Source organism: Mus musculus, chromosome 19 (genome assembly GCF_000001635.26).
Source record: "Mus musculus strain C57BL/6J chromosome 19, GRCm38.p6 C57BL/6J".
NCBI lineage: Eukaryota > Metazoa > Chordata > Mammalia > Rodentia > Muridae > Mus > Mus musculus.
This window is the reverse complement of record NC_000085.6, coordinates 56,701,981-56,715,633: the sequence shown is the minus strand read 5'-3', so window position 1 is coordinate 56,715,633 and position 13,653 is coordinate 56,701,981. Positions and strand designations below refer to the sequence as shown.

General features: G+C 45.7%; 1 long non-coding RNA gene across 3 annotated transcripts; it reads right to left on the bottom strand.

The window, feature by feature from the left end:
• Positions 1-1,618: 1,618 nt before the first annotated feature.
• Positions 1,619-12,824, bottom strand: Gm32575. 3 transcript variants are annotated; one of them, XR_386826.3, is made up of 4 exons: positions 11,835-11,857; positions 6,572-6,630; positions 4,861-5,077; positions 1,619-2,509 (listed from the first exon to the last, which is right to left on the bottom strand). It is a non-coding gene; the product is annotated as a predicted gene, 32575 (long non-coding RNA). The 3 variants fall into 3 exon arrangements; XR_386828.4 differs by lacking the exons at positions 4,861-5,077; positions 6,572-6,630 and having other exon boundaries at positions 11,835-12,824; XR_386829.4 differs by lacking the exons at positions 4,861-5,077; positions 11,835-11,857 and having other exon boundaries at positions 6,572-7,509.
• Between the last annotated feature and the right edge of the window lie 829 nt (positions 12,825-13,653).

Genomic DNA, 13,653 nt, shown 5'->3' with positions numbered 1-13,653 from the left:
GCATAAGATTTCACAGATGGAGAAAGGCATTTTGAAGTTCTTATTTCATGAGTTAATCTTTAATTGCCCAATCTAATATCCTTGGTGGGTAGACCCCAGCTACTGATTACCACTTGTGAGAAGAATTTAATTGCAAGATATGTTTGGGGACTTATAGATTTTTGAAGTGACCAGTTGTGAACAAATGAAAAGGCTCTGTCAGGTGACCTTTATTTGTGTTTTTCAATTGGCTTAGGTAAAATAGATCTTGACTAACCATGGCATTTAACCATACAAATAAAAATCCCATCATTGACATATGCTGGTGTGGGTTTTCCAAAGTGCCGTATGAAATCTAACTCTGAAGACTAAATAAATAAATAAATAAATAAATAAATAAATAAATAAAACCATATCTGACTAGAAAAAGACTTCACAAGAAAGTCTTCCTGAGAGTTTGAGGCACAAAAGTTGGGGTGCCCTGTGCTGTCAGATAAGAGCTAAACTGGAGCTCTTGGGGAACTTGGGAAGCATGCTCTACCTGTTTCATTATCTGTGTTCCCTAACTAATGTCATCTGAGATTAGAGACTCAAGTGGCATGTGCAGGAGTCCTGAGAGAGCGCAGTGCCTTTGGCCTTGCAGCCCCCCCTCCCCCCATTGGCTACATCAATGAGAACCAACACAATCGTTTGCTTTTCTTTTTCTTTTTTTTTCAGTTCTGCAGTCTGTAAAGGGTTGGCTGTAATCTGACTCGTGCCCCACTGCCTGTGTAATTACACTGGCCTAGAACTCATAATCCCCCTGCCTGGGCCTCTTTAGTGGGATTCATGATGCAACCATCATGTCTGGCTTGCAGCAAGCTGCCATCCTCTTTCATAGCTTTGCCTTGAGGAGAATAATTTGGTTTAAAATGGGCCCCCACACCTTCGCTTCTGTGCAGTATTTTTGGTGAGCTCTTCTGGGAGACAGCTGAGAACAAAACTTACTTACTAGGCAACTTAAAAACCCACCATTTAGTATACAAAAAAAAATCAGTATTTCAGAACAGATAGATTTTTTAAACAAAAAAATCTACACATTTTTTGTCTTAGGTATTTTTACTGCATAATTTTAAATGATGGCATTTTTAGCACGATTATACTAATTTTAGTAGTTAGTTTTGACATTTACCTAATATATATGTGTGAGTGTGCATGTGTCTCATGTGGTGTGTAAGGGTGTATGAGTGTGTGGGGGGAGTGTGTCTGTGTGTATGATATGGTGTGGCATGTGAATATGTGTGTGTGGTGGTATGTGAGTATGTGTGTGTGAGTGTTTCTGTTGTGTTTTGTGTGTGTGTGTGTACCTTGATAAATAAGAACACTATGGAGTCAGACTGTGAGTTAGAAATCCAGGTTCTGTAAGTTAAATGACTCAGAATTATGTGAATTATGCGAATACTTTAGTCCTCAGCTTTGCCATCTGTTAAATGGGAACAAGAACATCCACCTCTAAGTTTGGAATATTCGCTATGATAATGTATAGGAGGCATGCGATGGAGCTCTCAGCTCATCATAGGCACTTACTAAACACCAGTTCTTACTTTGCTGGATTGTTTTGGGGAACTACGACATAACATGAACAAGCAGTAAGACTATGTCATGAAACACACAAACCTTGTTATATACAAAAAACAAAGGCAGCAAAAGAACTGACTTCTAGTCAGTGAAGCCAAAGAGAGATCTATTTAAGGTCAGAGCGTGGAATGATGAATCATTTGTTAAGTACCTTTTTATTTCGGAAGCAAATTTATTCCTTTGTGGTCATTTCATCTGATTATTGTTCCATTTGGGGAATTTGAACTTCCCCAAACTAATTTTTGCATCATGAAAAGGTCACTCCAGAGAGGCCCCTGCTGCGGTGTAACGGTTCCAAATAAACAGAAAACAAAGTTGGCGAAGCACAGCCCACTCAGCCCTTAGTGGATAATTCACTCTCCCACAGATCTTAGTGGGCAGTTTATTCTCCCAGCCACAGTGGGTCCAAGCTGCTCTCTTGAATATCCAAATTCATAAGATCCCACCGAGGCTGAGAGGCTCCCTGGAGACCAGCGTTATGTCATGGCAACATTGTATTTTGTAGAGCAGGAGCTAAGGCACGGTCCTCAGCCAGGACGGCAGGAGGCAAGCACCCGGTTGCCAACAAGGAGGGAAGACTTTCCAGGTCCACGTGGTTTAGCATCTCGGAGAATCTTCTCTATTAATTTAACTTTAGAGTTTTAATGTCTTCTTGGTCTTGTTTCTGTTCTTTTGTAACAGATTAAAAAGAAAATGGGGGTGAATGTGTGTCGATGAGGCAAGGGGTCAAGAAGAAACACCCTGCAGTTCCCCACCAGAAGAGAACACAGGAAAGTCACCACTGTCACTTACAAAGCCTGGTGTGTACCCAATGTCACCGACAGATCCCTGTTATCAGAGACGCCACCTGATGCTTTGTATGGGGCCTGTCATTGAGAATTCAGGTGGGATACTTTGGAAAGATCTTCTCCCCCTAGAAAACAGGAGAATGAAAGAGAAGTTTAGAGTTATTTCCCATAATGCTCCAATTATACAGAATGTGAATTTAAATAGTCCTATCACTCCCTGGTGGTTCTCTGCTAATGAAGAATGACTCAGCTTGCTAGAAGCCTGCACTGCAGGGTGTGCTCAGGTGGTCTGGGCCTCCCCTGAGCTGTGAGGGAAGGATCTATTTGAGACCCATCTCCTTGGCATGTGGAAGGCCACCTTCTTCTGTCTCTATCTGTCACTGTGTCCCAACTTTGCTTTCTCAGAAGAACACTTGCCACACTGGACCAGGGTCCACTCTAATGATCTCATGGTAATCTTCCAGTCTCTGCAAAGGCCTAATTCCAAGTAAGATCACTTTGCAAAGCATCAAGAATTTAGAGTAAACACCCATGGAAGGAGTTACAGAGACAAAGTTTGGAGCTGAGACAAAAGGATGGACCATCTAGAGACTGCCATATCCAGAGATCCATCCCATAATCAACCTCCAAACGCTGACACCATTGCATACACTAGCAAGATTTTGCTGAAAAGACCCAGATATTGCTGTCTCTTGTGAGACTATGCCGGGGCCTAGCAAACAGAAGTGGATGCTCACAGTCAGCTATTGGATGGATCACAGGCCCCCAATGGAGGAGCTAGAGAAAGTACCCAAGGAGCTAAAGGGATCTGCAACCCTATAGGTGGAACAACATTATGAACTAACCAGTACCCCGGAGCTCTTGACTCTAGCTGCATAAGTATCAAAAGATGGCCTAGTCGGCCATCACTGCAAAGAGAGGCCCATTGGACATGCAAACTTTATATGCCTCAGTACAGGGCCAAAAAGTGGGAATGGGTGGGTAGGGGAGTGGGGTGGGGGAGGGTAGGGGGGACTTTTGGGATAGCATTGGAAATGTAAATGAGGAAAATACCTAATAAAATATTAAAAAAAAGAATTTAGAGTCTTTGGGAGGGGGTGCATATTTCAAGCTATAGCATAAGAAATTTCATGCACTGCCTTTATCACCTGTAACAGGTACAAGCCATATTCATTGACCTCTGGAATAAATAACAAGCCTAAGGAGGGTTTCTGTCTCATATTTGAGATGGCCCCCAAATATGGTATCCAGAGCCTGGTGACATAATGCTGCATTGCTGTCATGTGGGGATTGCTGTTTGGTGAAGTGCACATGTATGCGAGAGAGTCATCCCGGGTCTCGGCAGTGGGGAGTAGAAGGTGCAGCTCCCAAGTGTGTGCTGATGAGTGCGTGTGTGTGTGTGTGTGTGTGTGTGTGTGTGTGTGTGTGTGTGTGTGTGTGAATAACTGCTGTTTTATAGCTTTTATTGCAAGCCATAAACATCAACTTTTTTTTTGTATATGAGCTTGAACAATTTGGTTTCTCGCTAATGATTTATTCACAAAGAAAAACTAGCTAATCCCGTTGGTTAGTCATGTGGACCACCCTTTACAAGTTGTTTTGATAGTGTATACACAAACTTGGAATCCTTTCCCCATGGCTGCAACATGGCTGTTATTTTTTTTTTTCCAAGAAAGAATTAGTGTAACAGACAGCAAAGAATCATGTAGAGGAAAATACAAACTTTTATAACTGAGGGACAAAGCTGGTCTTTGAGGCAAGGGAAAACCAGATACTCATGTACAATCCAATGGGAAAAAAAAAAAAACCCAGGATTTTATGACCTTGAAGTTAGAATTTTGATTGAGAGAGTGCTTCAGATTCTAAAATACCAGTTAGGAAATAGCTCCCTTCAGTATCTTGATTTAGATTTAGATTATTATAGGAACTAGGGGAACAGCTCAGAGGTAGGGTGTTTGTTTAGCATGCACAAAGGATTTGATCTCAGCAGCGCGCACACACACACACACACACACACGCTTAAAGGGAATTCGAAGCTCCATTGTATGATGATAACCAAAACTAACATATTTTAAAATATTGGTGTGTATGTGGTATGTATATGGTGCTCGGGGGTATATGGGTATGGATGTAAGCACGTATATGAGGAGGTCAGAGGCGAGGACAGCCTAATGTGGCAATCCTCTAGTTCTAACTTATGTAAGACAGGCTCTCTCCATTGTTTCCACTAGTCCTCCAGATTCCTGGGGTCACCGCCCCTCATCTCCCCATAGAAACAGTGGGGTTACACGCAGGAGAGCTCTCTTCCCCCAGCTTTTACGTGGGTGCTGGTAATTCAAGCGCAGGTCCCTGTGCTTACACAGACAGCGGCTTTACCCACGGAGACGTTGCTGTATCCTCCAATCCAGCATTATCTTAATCTGTGCCTGGCCACGGACCAAACAGACCTAAGATTTATGCAGAAGAACAAGCTTACCTCCCGATCCTCACTGACTGAGGATCTCACCAGTGACTTGTCTTCCCATGTGATACTAAGTCTGGCTCAGCCCGTCCTGGGCCCCTCCACGCCAGGAGCTGAATGTGCGAGCAGATGCCCATGAGTACCAAGTAGGAAAAATCCGGGGATCACGCTAGCATAGCCTGCCATTCTATAAGTGCCGGTGCCAACTCCTCCCTGGATAGATCTGGTATATCTGTGTTACATAAACAGCACGGATTTAGATATATTTGATTCTCTATTTTTAAAAATGTCATATGTGAGGGTTTTTTTTTAATGGCTGGGCTAGTTTGGTTGAACAATCTTATGTAAGATAGCACTTAGAAGCTCAGATCTGTGGGCCTGTGTATTATTTAGTCATCTGTTTGTGCAACTGTATTTTTAACTTTAATTTATGATGAGCAAATAGTTTCTCTGAACTCTCAAGCTCCGCTTCCCTGCTTCAGCTCAGTTTGCTTTCCTCTCAGTTTCCTTCACGACACCTTCCACAGAACTCTCCCTGAGAACACTCTGTGATACTTCTACGGAGGTAACGGGCATCCCTCAAGAAACAGCCCAGCCAAGTGAGCAAAGTGAGGCTTGGAGTGGAATTCTCGAGCAGGGTACTCTCCTCCCAGTTCAGTGGAGAGGTAGGCTCTGTGGCACATGCCCTTTCAAACGCGTTGCTGACTAGATCTGACAAGTCACCGAGCCCTGAGCATCATTTGTAGTGTCTCACCTTGTCCTGTAATAGGTCTCACTTTAGGGGCAGGGAAATGGGAGCTTGGAGAGCTTTCCTAGTCTTTCAGGACCGATTAACACTGGCATGTGACTTGCAACCCAGTGCCTTGGTTCCCTTCCTGCTGCTGGAACAAAGGCCACTTAAAGAAGGAGGGATTTATTTGATCTCACAGCTCAGGGTGCAGTCCACTAGGAGAAGTCAGCGCAGCAGCGGGAGGCGGAGATAGTGGTCACTTTGCACCCACAGTAATGGAGCCAGCAGGATGGAAGACTTTGAGCTTGCTGCTACAGTCTCTCTCCTTCACACTCAGTCTAGGACCTAACCTGTGAAATGCTGCTGGCTATATTCAGGATGGCTTTTCCCACCTCAGTGAACTTCATTCAGAAACCCCCCACAAGCAGACCCACCACCCAGACAATTCTGGATTTTTGTTGAGCTGATGGTTGACGCCAGCCCTCAAACAGGAGACTCCAGAGTCAAAGTGCTCCAGCAAAAGGGCAGACTCCTGTTCTCATTGTTGGAAATAGTTTAGTTATTTGAAATTGAGCTAGAAAATCAACTGACAGGATAAAGCTTACTTGTGGGGCCAGGAGGGTAGATCAGAGGTAGAGCCTGTTTGAGGCCCAGAGGTTGAGTTCCACGGGCTTACACATGTACACATATGAGCACACATGCACAGGCATGCACACACACACACACACACACACATGAATACTGAGCAATCCACAATATAAATTTTTCCTGATGTTCCTCTTTTGTAAAAGCCTCATTCATAAGGACATTTTCTATGAATATTTCAGATTGGCTCCCCAGAAGTTACCAAATTCTCTGCTAGGCATTTCCTCTCTTCAACTGTTGCCATATCTTGTCTTCCCCTCAAATTCCTTCAGAATCCACAGTTGTGCTCTTTTAATGCCTGTAAGGTTTCTGTCCCAACTCTGTGACAACGAGTAAGAGAAAGATCCTTACCTTGAGGCCGTGCTGGCAGGAGCATCCTTGACAGAAGACAGGCTTACTCCCCAGGGCCCCTGCAGCATAGGATATAAGACAGCTGGCAGGATTTTTTATGCATGAGTCAGGTACCAGTCTCAGTGTCCCCAGGGCAGGGCCTCAAATGTACTTCTAAGACTTGCTGCTTTGTTTGAATGAGATGGAGAGACTCACAGAGTTCCTACAACTCTCCAAGAAAGAAGGGCCCATTCTCAAACCTCATCAAAGATCCTAAAGATGAGGCCCTGGAGACCCCAGAACAGCGCTTTGTGGGTCACCCCTTGAGGATTGACGCAGTCAGCCTGACAGCCTCTGAAGGATGTGTGGGAATCGCCTAGAGCTCCCTGTTCTCAGTTTGGGGGTCTCGGTTTGGACAGAGACATCAGAACGTCCTAATTTAACTTCCAGCTACGCACAGATTTGGTAGCTGGGCACGGAGTCGTAATTAGAACTGCTGGGGAGGAAGAAGCAGAGGAGAGTGTGCTGGCACGGGGGCAGCCAGAGACAAGCAGCCCTGCCATCTATAAGAAGCGAAGGGAAGAGGAACCCACACAGAATTCCAGAGCCTTGAGCCAAGATCCTTGGAGGTGAGGAGACCTAAGAGGTAGCACAGTATGGAAACAGAGAGGAGGGGCAGTTTGCGGAGGGTTGAACCTGCCATAAGGATGAACTGTGAACATGCACGGAGTTGTCAAAGGACAGGCAGAGTCAATGAAAAGAGAAGGGGACGATGTAGTGGCAATCAGCTATGCACTGCTATGACCAAACACTGAAGAAACCAAAGTAAGGGAGTTAAAGATTTATCCGGACTCATGGCTTCCGTGCTTGGCTCAGGCTTACAGGAAGATGGCACCCTGGAGAGAGGCTGTTCTCTTCCTGAGAATTAGAAAGAGAAGCAGGGGAGGGTGGGGGACAAGGTAAATCCTTCAGGGCCATACCCCCCAGCCTCCACCCAATCTCCACCCCCTAACAATTCAGCTATAAATCCGTAGATGGGTTAAGCAAGCAACAAAGTTGTGGCCTCCAGTCCTGTGACTGCCCAACAGCGCTGGACTAAGACAATCTTTTGAGATGTTTAGTTTCATTTGTTTTATTTTTGTTTACATTTATTTGTTCACTTCATGCGTTCATGAGGAGGCCAGAGGATAACTTGCGGAAGTTGTCTCTCTCATTCTCCTGGTGGGTTCTTGGCAACAAGTGCCTTTACCTGCTGAGCCATCTTACTGACCCTCCGGGGACATTTTGGGTCCAAGTCACAGAACTATATCATACAGGATCCATGCCCTGCCACTTAGAATGTTAGGGTTCCCAGAAGCCAAGTGCAAAAAGCCCAACAGCCCAGCAGAAAATGAGCAAAGACTGTAAACAGAGCACTTACAAGAGGCGGAAAAAGCAAGGGCCTTTACATACTGAGACAGCCTAGCCTCTGTCTCCATGAAGAAACTACAAGAACAATGAACAGCACAGGTCCATTTCTTGCCTCTGAGCTCCGCCAAAGCTTGGACAATACCCTGCGCTGGCCAGATGGAAATCAGAGCTCTGTTCCAGGTGCAAGGGGTTTCTGGCCCTTGTCTCCAGGAGGCTAACGCAGTGTAGTTGACTAGGTAGACCAGGCTAAGCTCAAACTCATAGTGAGTCTCCTGCCTCTGCCTTCAAGTTCTGGAATTGTGAGTATATGTCACATCTGGCTACTAGACTACTTTGGCTGTAGGCCAGCGGCTTTTCTGCTGTGTCCATATCTCAGAGGGTTCCTTCTAGCACTCTTTGCTGGAGATTCCCCCTCCCCCTCCCCCTTAGATCCTGCAGCACTCAAAGGTTCAATACAGCCTCTCCTCTCCACTTCTGTCATCTTCATTGATCACCTTACCCATTCCCAGTACCTTAAAAAAAAAAGACTTATTTTTATTATGTTAATTATGGGTGTATGGGCACGTGACTGTAGTTACTCACAGAGGTCAGAAGTGTCCAATCCCCATGGAGCTGGGTTACAGGCAGTTGTGAACTGCCTGATGTGGGTGCTGGGACTCAAATTCAGGTCCTTGACAAGAGTGATACGTGCTCCTAACCACTGAGCCGTCTCCCCATCTCTCCCAATACATTCTTTATAAAAAAAGTACTTTTATTCTTAATTCCATGTGTGTCATAGCTTCTGTGCCCTCTGTGGCAGAGCTGGTGCTTCCTTCATGCCCTTCCCTGGTGAAAAACTGGGAAAAGGGCTTCCTCAAGCGCCATAGAAATCTACTTATTTCAGTTAGAAGGCGGCTACCTCTTCAACTTTTTACCTCCACAATTGCCTTTCTCATGACATTGTCACATGACTTGTGAAGCTCCAACATGTGAGCCAGGAACGGGCAACACCGACATTTAGACCGCAGGCTGCGTTTAATTAATCCCACAGGTTTTTAAAAGTCGTTTTAAAATTATATTTTAATTATATTTATTGTGTGTCTGTGAATGTGTGTGCGTGTGCGCGTGTGTTCGTGCGTGCGTGTGTTTAGGCACACGTACGTCATGATACAATAGTCAGAACATCTGAGGGAGATCTCTCCTTCCACAATAGGAGTCTCAGGGCTGAAGTCAGTCATCAGACTTGGTGGCAGGCGCCCTCCCGCAGTGAGCCATCTCTACAGCGCAACTGTTCTTTCTTCTCCAGCATCAGATTCCTGCCCTGAGCTTATGAAATCTCTTAACCCACCATCTCTCCATTCTGCCGTGTCAAAGGCAGCCTTTCTGCAGCAGGCCCATTGCAATTCTGGGCTTGCCCCTGTCCAGTCTCACTTGATGTGGGGGACCTGGGTTACACCGTGCCTACCTCTCCCATCCACAAGCTGAGCGCTGGCAACCCTCCACACACCTTAAGTCTCGAGCTCTGTGACTGGAGAGTGAGCTGTAAGCATTCAGTCATCCATACCCTGATTATCCAAGCACAGGAGACTCCCTGCCTCGCCTGCCTTCCTGCCTATGTACTTGTTCGTGTTCATGTATGTGCATATGTATATACATACATATGGAGAGGTAATATAAGCAGATAGTCGATTGTTACAGACATCAGAACTGGATGCTGTCTGAGGGAACAGAGCCCTGGTTTTCATTCATCTGGATATTTCTTCTTTGTTGGCTGGGAACTATCAGAATAGTTCCCAGAATATTTAAACTCGTGGTTTAAATAAACATTTATTTAATTGAATTGTTAGCCAATGCATGTAGGAACAAGCTGGACCTACATGCTTTGTCGCTTATGAATAGAATAAAAATAGTCTGTGTAATTTTATCAGATTTTCTGATCTTTGATCTTTGATTTTCTGATCCTTTTGTTCTTTCCCCCAGAGAGAGGGCGATGAAGAGGTCATTTGTAAGTAGCTAACTCCTTTCCACATCCAGTGGTTTAGCACCCTTCAGATGGATGGATAACAACTCAGTTTGAAGGTTCATATCCATCCTTCTCCTGGTTCTTTCTTATGAAACATGCTTGAAATACTTCAGCAGGGGCAGGTCCAGGGAGGAGTGGGGGCCAGCCCACATTCCCGGCCTCCCGAGCCGCACTTGCTGAGGTGATCGTCTCCCAAGCAGGCACTCCACTGTGGGGGCTGCAGGAATCCTCCGTGTGGGTTTGCCTGCCTCTTGCTGCATTGTGTGGGAAGAGTTTAATTACAGGGAGAGAGCAACTCCATCTAGCAATCTTGAGTTCCCCTGGGAGGCCAACAAAGGGGACTGTAGATTATTGTTTCTGTCTCAATCCCATTGATAGGAAAGGAGGTCTGGGTGAGGCAAACTAGCATTTGGATTTTTCACTTTTTTTTTTTTTCAGATGTGAGCCAAAAATGCCTGTTGCATTTTTAGTGAGTGTGATCATCACCCGGCAGCCTTCCTGAAGCACCTTCAAGCTCTGTTAAAGTTTGCACAAGTTAGGTTAGTCCCCATCTAAAAGGAGCGTGTTATTTTAAAAAACATTAAATAAATAAATAAATAACCCCAACCGTATAGAAGCCAGCAGTTGTCAACAGGGCAAAGCTTTGTGTCCCTGGCAAGTAAGCACTGAGGAGCAAGTGTAGGTCCTGGCAGCCAGTGGGTAGAGGGCACCTCACCAGGTACCCCAAAAACGAACTAGCTATCTCTAAATGCTAGTAAGCGATGAGGTTGCAAAGCCTGATAGTGGACATACAGAGTAAAGCAGACAAATAGGGTTTTGTTTGTTTCTATTTTTAATGTGGATTTAAGAAACATGCATAGGTATAGGTAAGAGATTAGAGGCATAGAATAAATTTTTGATAGCCAAGGGTGTCAGTTATTACTCTTCCAGCAGGTATCAGAAAGGCTTGTGAGGGGTCGTAGGGACCCCGAGGTCTTACAGATGATGGATTTTAATCATTCCGATTTTAGGCTGGAGAGATGGCTCAGCACACTTGCTGCAGAAGCATAAGGACTCGAGTTCAAATCTCCAGCGGCCACATAAAATACCAGGCTTGGTCGCATAAGCCTGTACCCACACAGCCTTGGGGTAGGGATGGTGCAGAGACATGGAGATCACTGTGGCTTGTGGGTCACCAGCCTGGCTGCAAGCTCAGTGAGACACCCTGTCCCAGGGGACTGAGACAGAGGGTGATAGGGCAGGACTGGTGCGATCACCCCCCACATACATGTGCATGTGTGATCACCCCCCACATACATGTGAATGTGTGATGATCCTCCACATGCATGTGCATGTATGATCAACCCCCACATACATGTGCATGTGTGACCACCCCACATACATGTTCATGTATGACCACCCCACATATATGTGACTGTGATCACCCCCCACATACATGTACATGTGTGGTCACTCCTCCCATATACATGTGCATATGTGATTACCCCACATACATGTTCATACACCACCCCCCAACACACACACAATTACACAAACTCATTATGATTTTGATATCAGGGTCTACACCCTATACAAATCAAAACAGCAACAACAATAAAACTACCCAGATTCAGGAGTTGATCCTCACCAGTCAGCCCTTCAGGTTGGAGGACATGAACTTTGTTCTGTGATTACAAAATCACTCCCTAAGGCCAGAAAGCGCTTGGAGTCCAGAGACAACTTAATGTTCAAGACAGGGAAAAAAAAAGAGGAACCATCCAGTCGGCTCAGAGAAATTCCTGCATCATTTCCTTGTGTGCGGTTTCAGGTTAAAAATAACCTCTGATCCAAGTAGCAAGACCTCTGTCCTGTCAAAGAGAATTAGGAAATTACCTCATGACCAGGTTGTGGAGTGGAGAGAGAGTGATTCCTGGAGGAAGACGTCCCTGGCTGGGCTTTACATTAGGACTCTGATTTCTGACTGAAGAGTTTGTGAGGAGATAGGTGAGCCTGGAGGCCCAGGAGTGACCTGTGCTGGAGGTGGCTGTCCCGGGTGGAGGCCAGCACTGCTGGGCGACGGGGAGTTCTTTTGTGCTGCCTTGGGCAGCCTGCAGCAGCCTTAAGTCTTCACAAAGACAGAGTGGGAACCACAAGTGCCAAGCTCCCTGGGCCAGGAGGCGAAACACCACACAAGTTGATGTTAGATGGAGCTCAGAAGCCAGATGAGTTCCTTGGCAGGAGGCAACACCCGGAGGGGGCGTGGCGGGTGGCAAAGGTGGCGGGTGGCAAGAACAGACATGTTCTTTGCAGGGTGGTGGCTGTGGTTTGAAAAAGAAGGGAGAGGGACAGCTCTGGTCAGACAAAGGCAGTTTCACTGTAGGTGTGGCCAGGGGGTGGCCTTCCTCCTTCTTCCCACTGTGTTAAAACAACAACAAAACTCATAAGGTCCAAAGGAAGTTCTGTGGATGTGCCTCACACCCTGTCATCAAACAGTGGCAACCCCAAAGAAGAACAAGGCACAGTGGCATGCCGTGTCCTTCCAGCGTTGTACAGTAGGTCTGAGGCTTCGTCATAATTCAGGGTGATCCTTATTGCTTTGGAAGTAATCAGCAGCTTCTCAACCAGTCCGCAGTGTGTGAATTTGCATATTGTGCTAATTAGTACTCCAAGATCCAGGCTCTTTTTCTTTTTTTCTTTTATTTTTTTTTCCTTTTGAGGTCACATTGTATCGAAGTGGGAAAAAAAATCTACACGTCTGACCTTGGGAGTCTTCATTCCACTCCCTCCTGGAAGCCACAGTTGTCCTGAGCACAGGAGCAAACAGTAGCATGATGCCCCATGTAACGTGCAGGCGTGAACAAGAGAAATGCGGTTCTCCTACAGCAGTCTAGCCCGCATGGTGGGCGACACAGAGCACTGGCTGGCTGGGGTTCAGTCTGAAGTCACGCTTGCCAGGTGTATGTCCCGGAGCACTGCGTGACAGTTTTTAGAGAAGCAGTACCTCCTTGTTTTTATATTAAAAAGTGTATGTGTACATGTGTGCTACGTACATTTGCATGTTCACGTGTGTATGTAAGAGCATAGAGGCCGGAGGTCAACTTTGTGTGTATCCCTCAGTTGCTCTCCACCTTATGTTTGGAGACTGGGTCTCTCTCATGGAGCCTGGAGCTCACTGATTGGCTAGACCATCCGGCCTGTGAGATCCAGGGGTCTGTCTGTCCCTGCTCCAGAAGCTCTCGGGTAACAGATATTCTTCTGCTTTTTTTAAAAGTGCTGAAGAGCTGAACTCTGGTCCTCCTTCTTGTATGACAAGAACTTTACTGATGAATCCATCTCCACAGCCTAAAGACTTAGATACTTCACCACAGAATGGAAATGACATTCCCTTCTTCCTGGGACTCTACTGCGAAATGAATGAACTAATGTATGCGAGACCTTTGCATCGTGCATGGAATCTTAATTACAATAGTCTCTGCTATTTCGTATCCTGGATATTTTCCCTAAGAGTACAGAGTCTGTAAGTGACATTGTACAGAGCCATCAGTGACTGTGTCGGACAATAGTTATCGCAAAGCTATACAGCTGCCTGTGTTCATCTCAGCAGAAGGCAACACATTTAACATTGGCATAATGGCCAAAACTGCTTGTGAAGCCCTCACCAGGTAGGATGAAAATACGCTCACTCCCCCCCCCCCCATGGAATCTATAACCT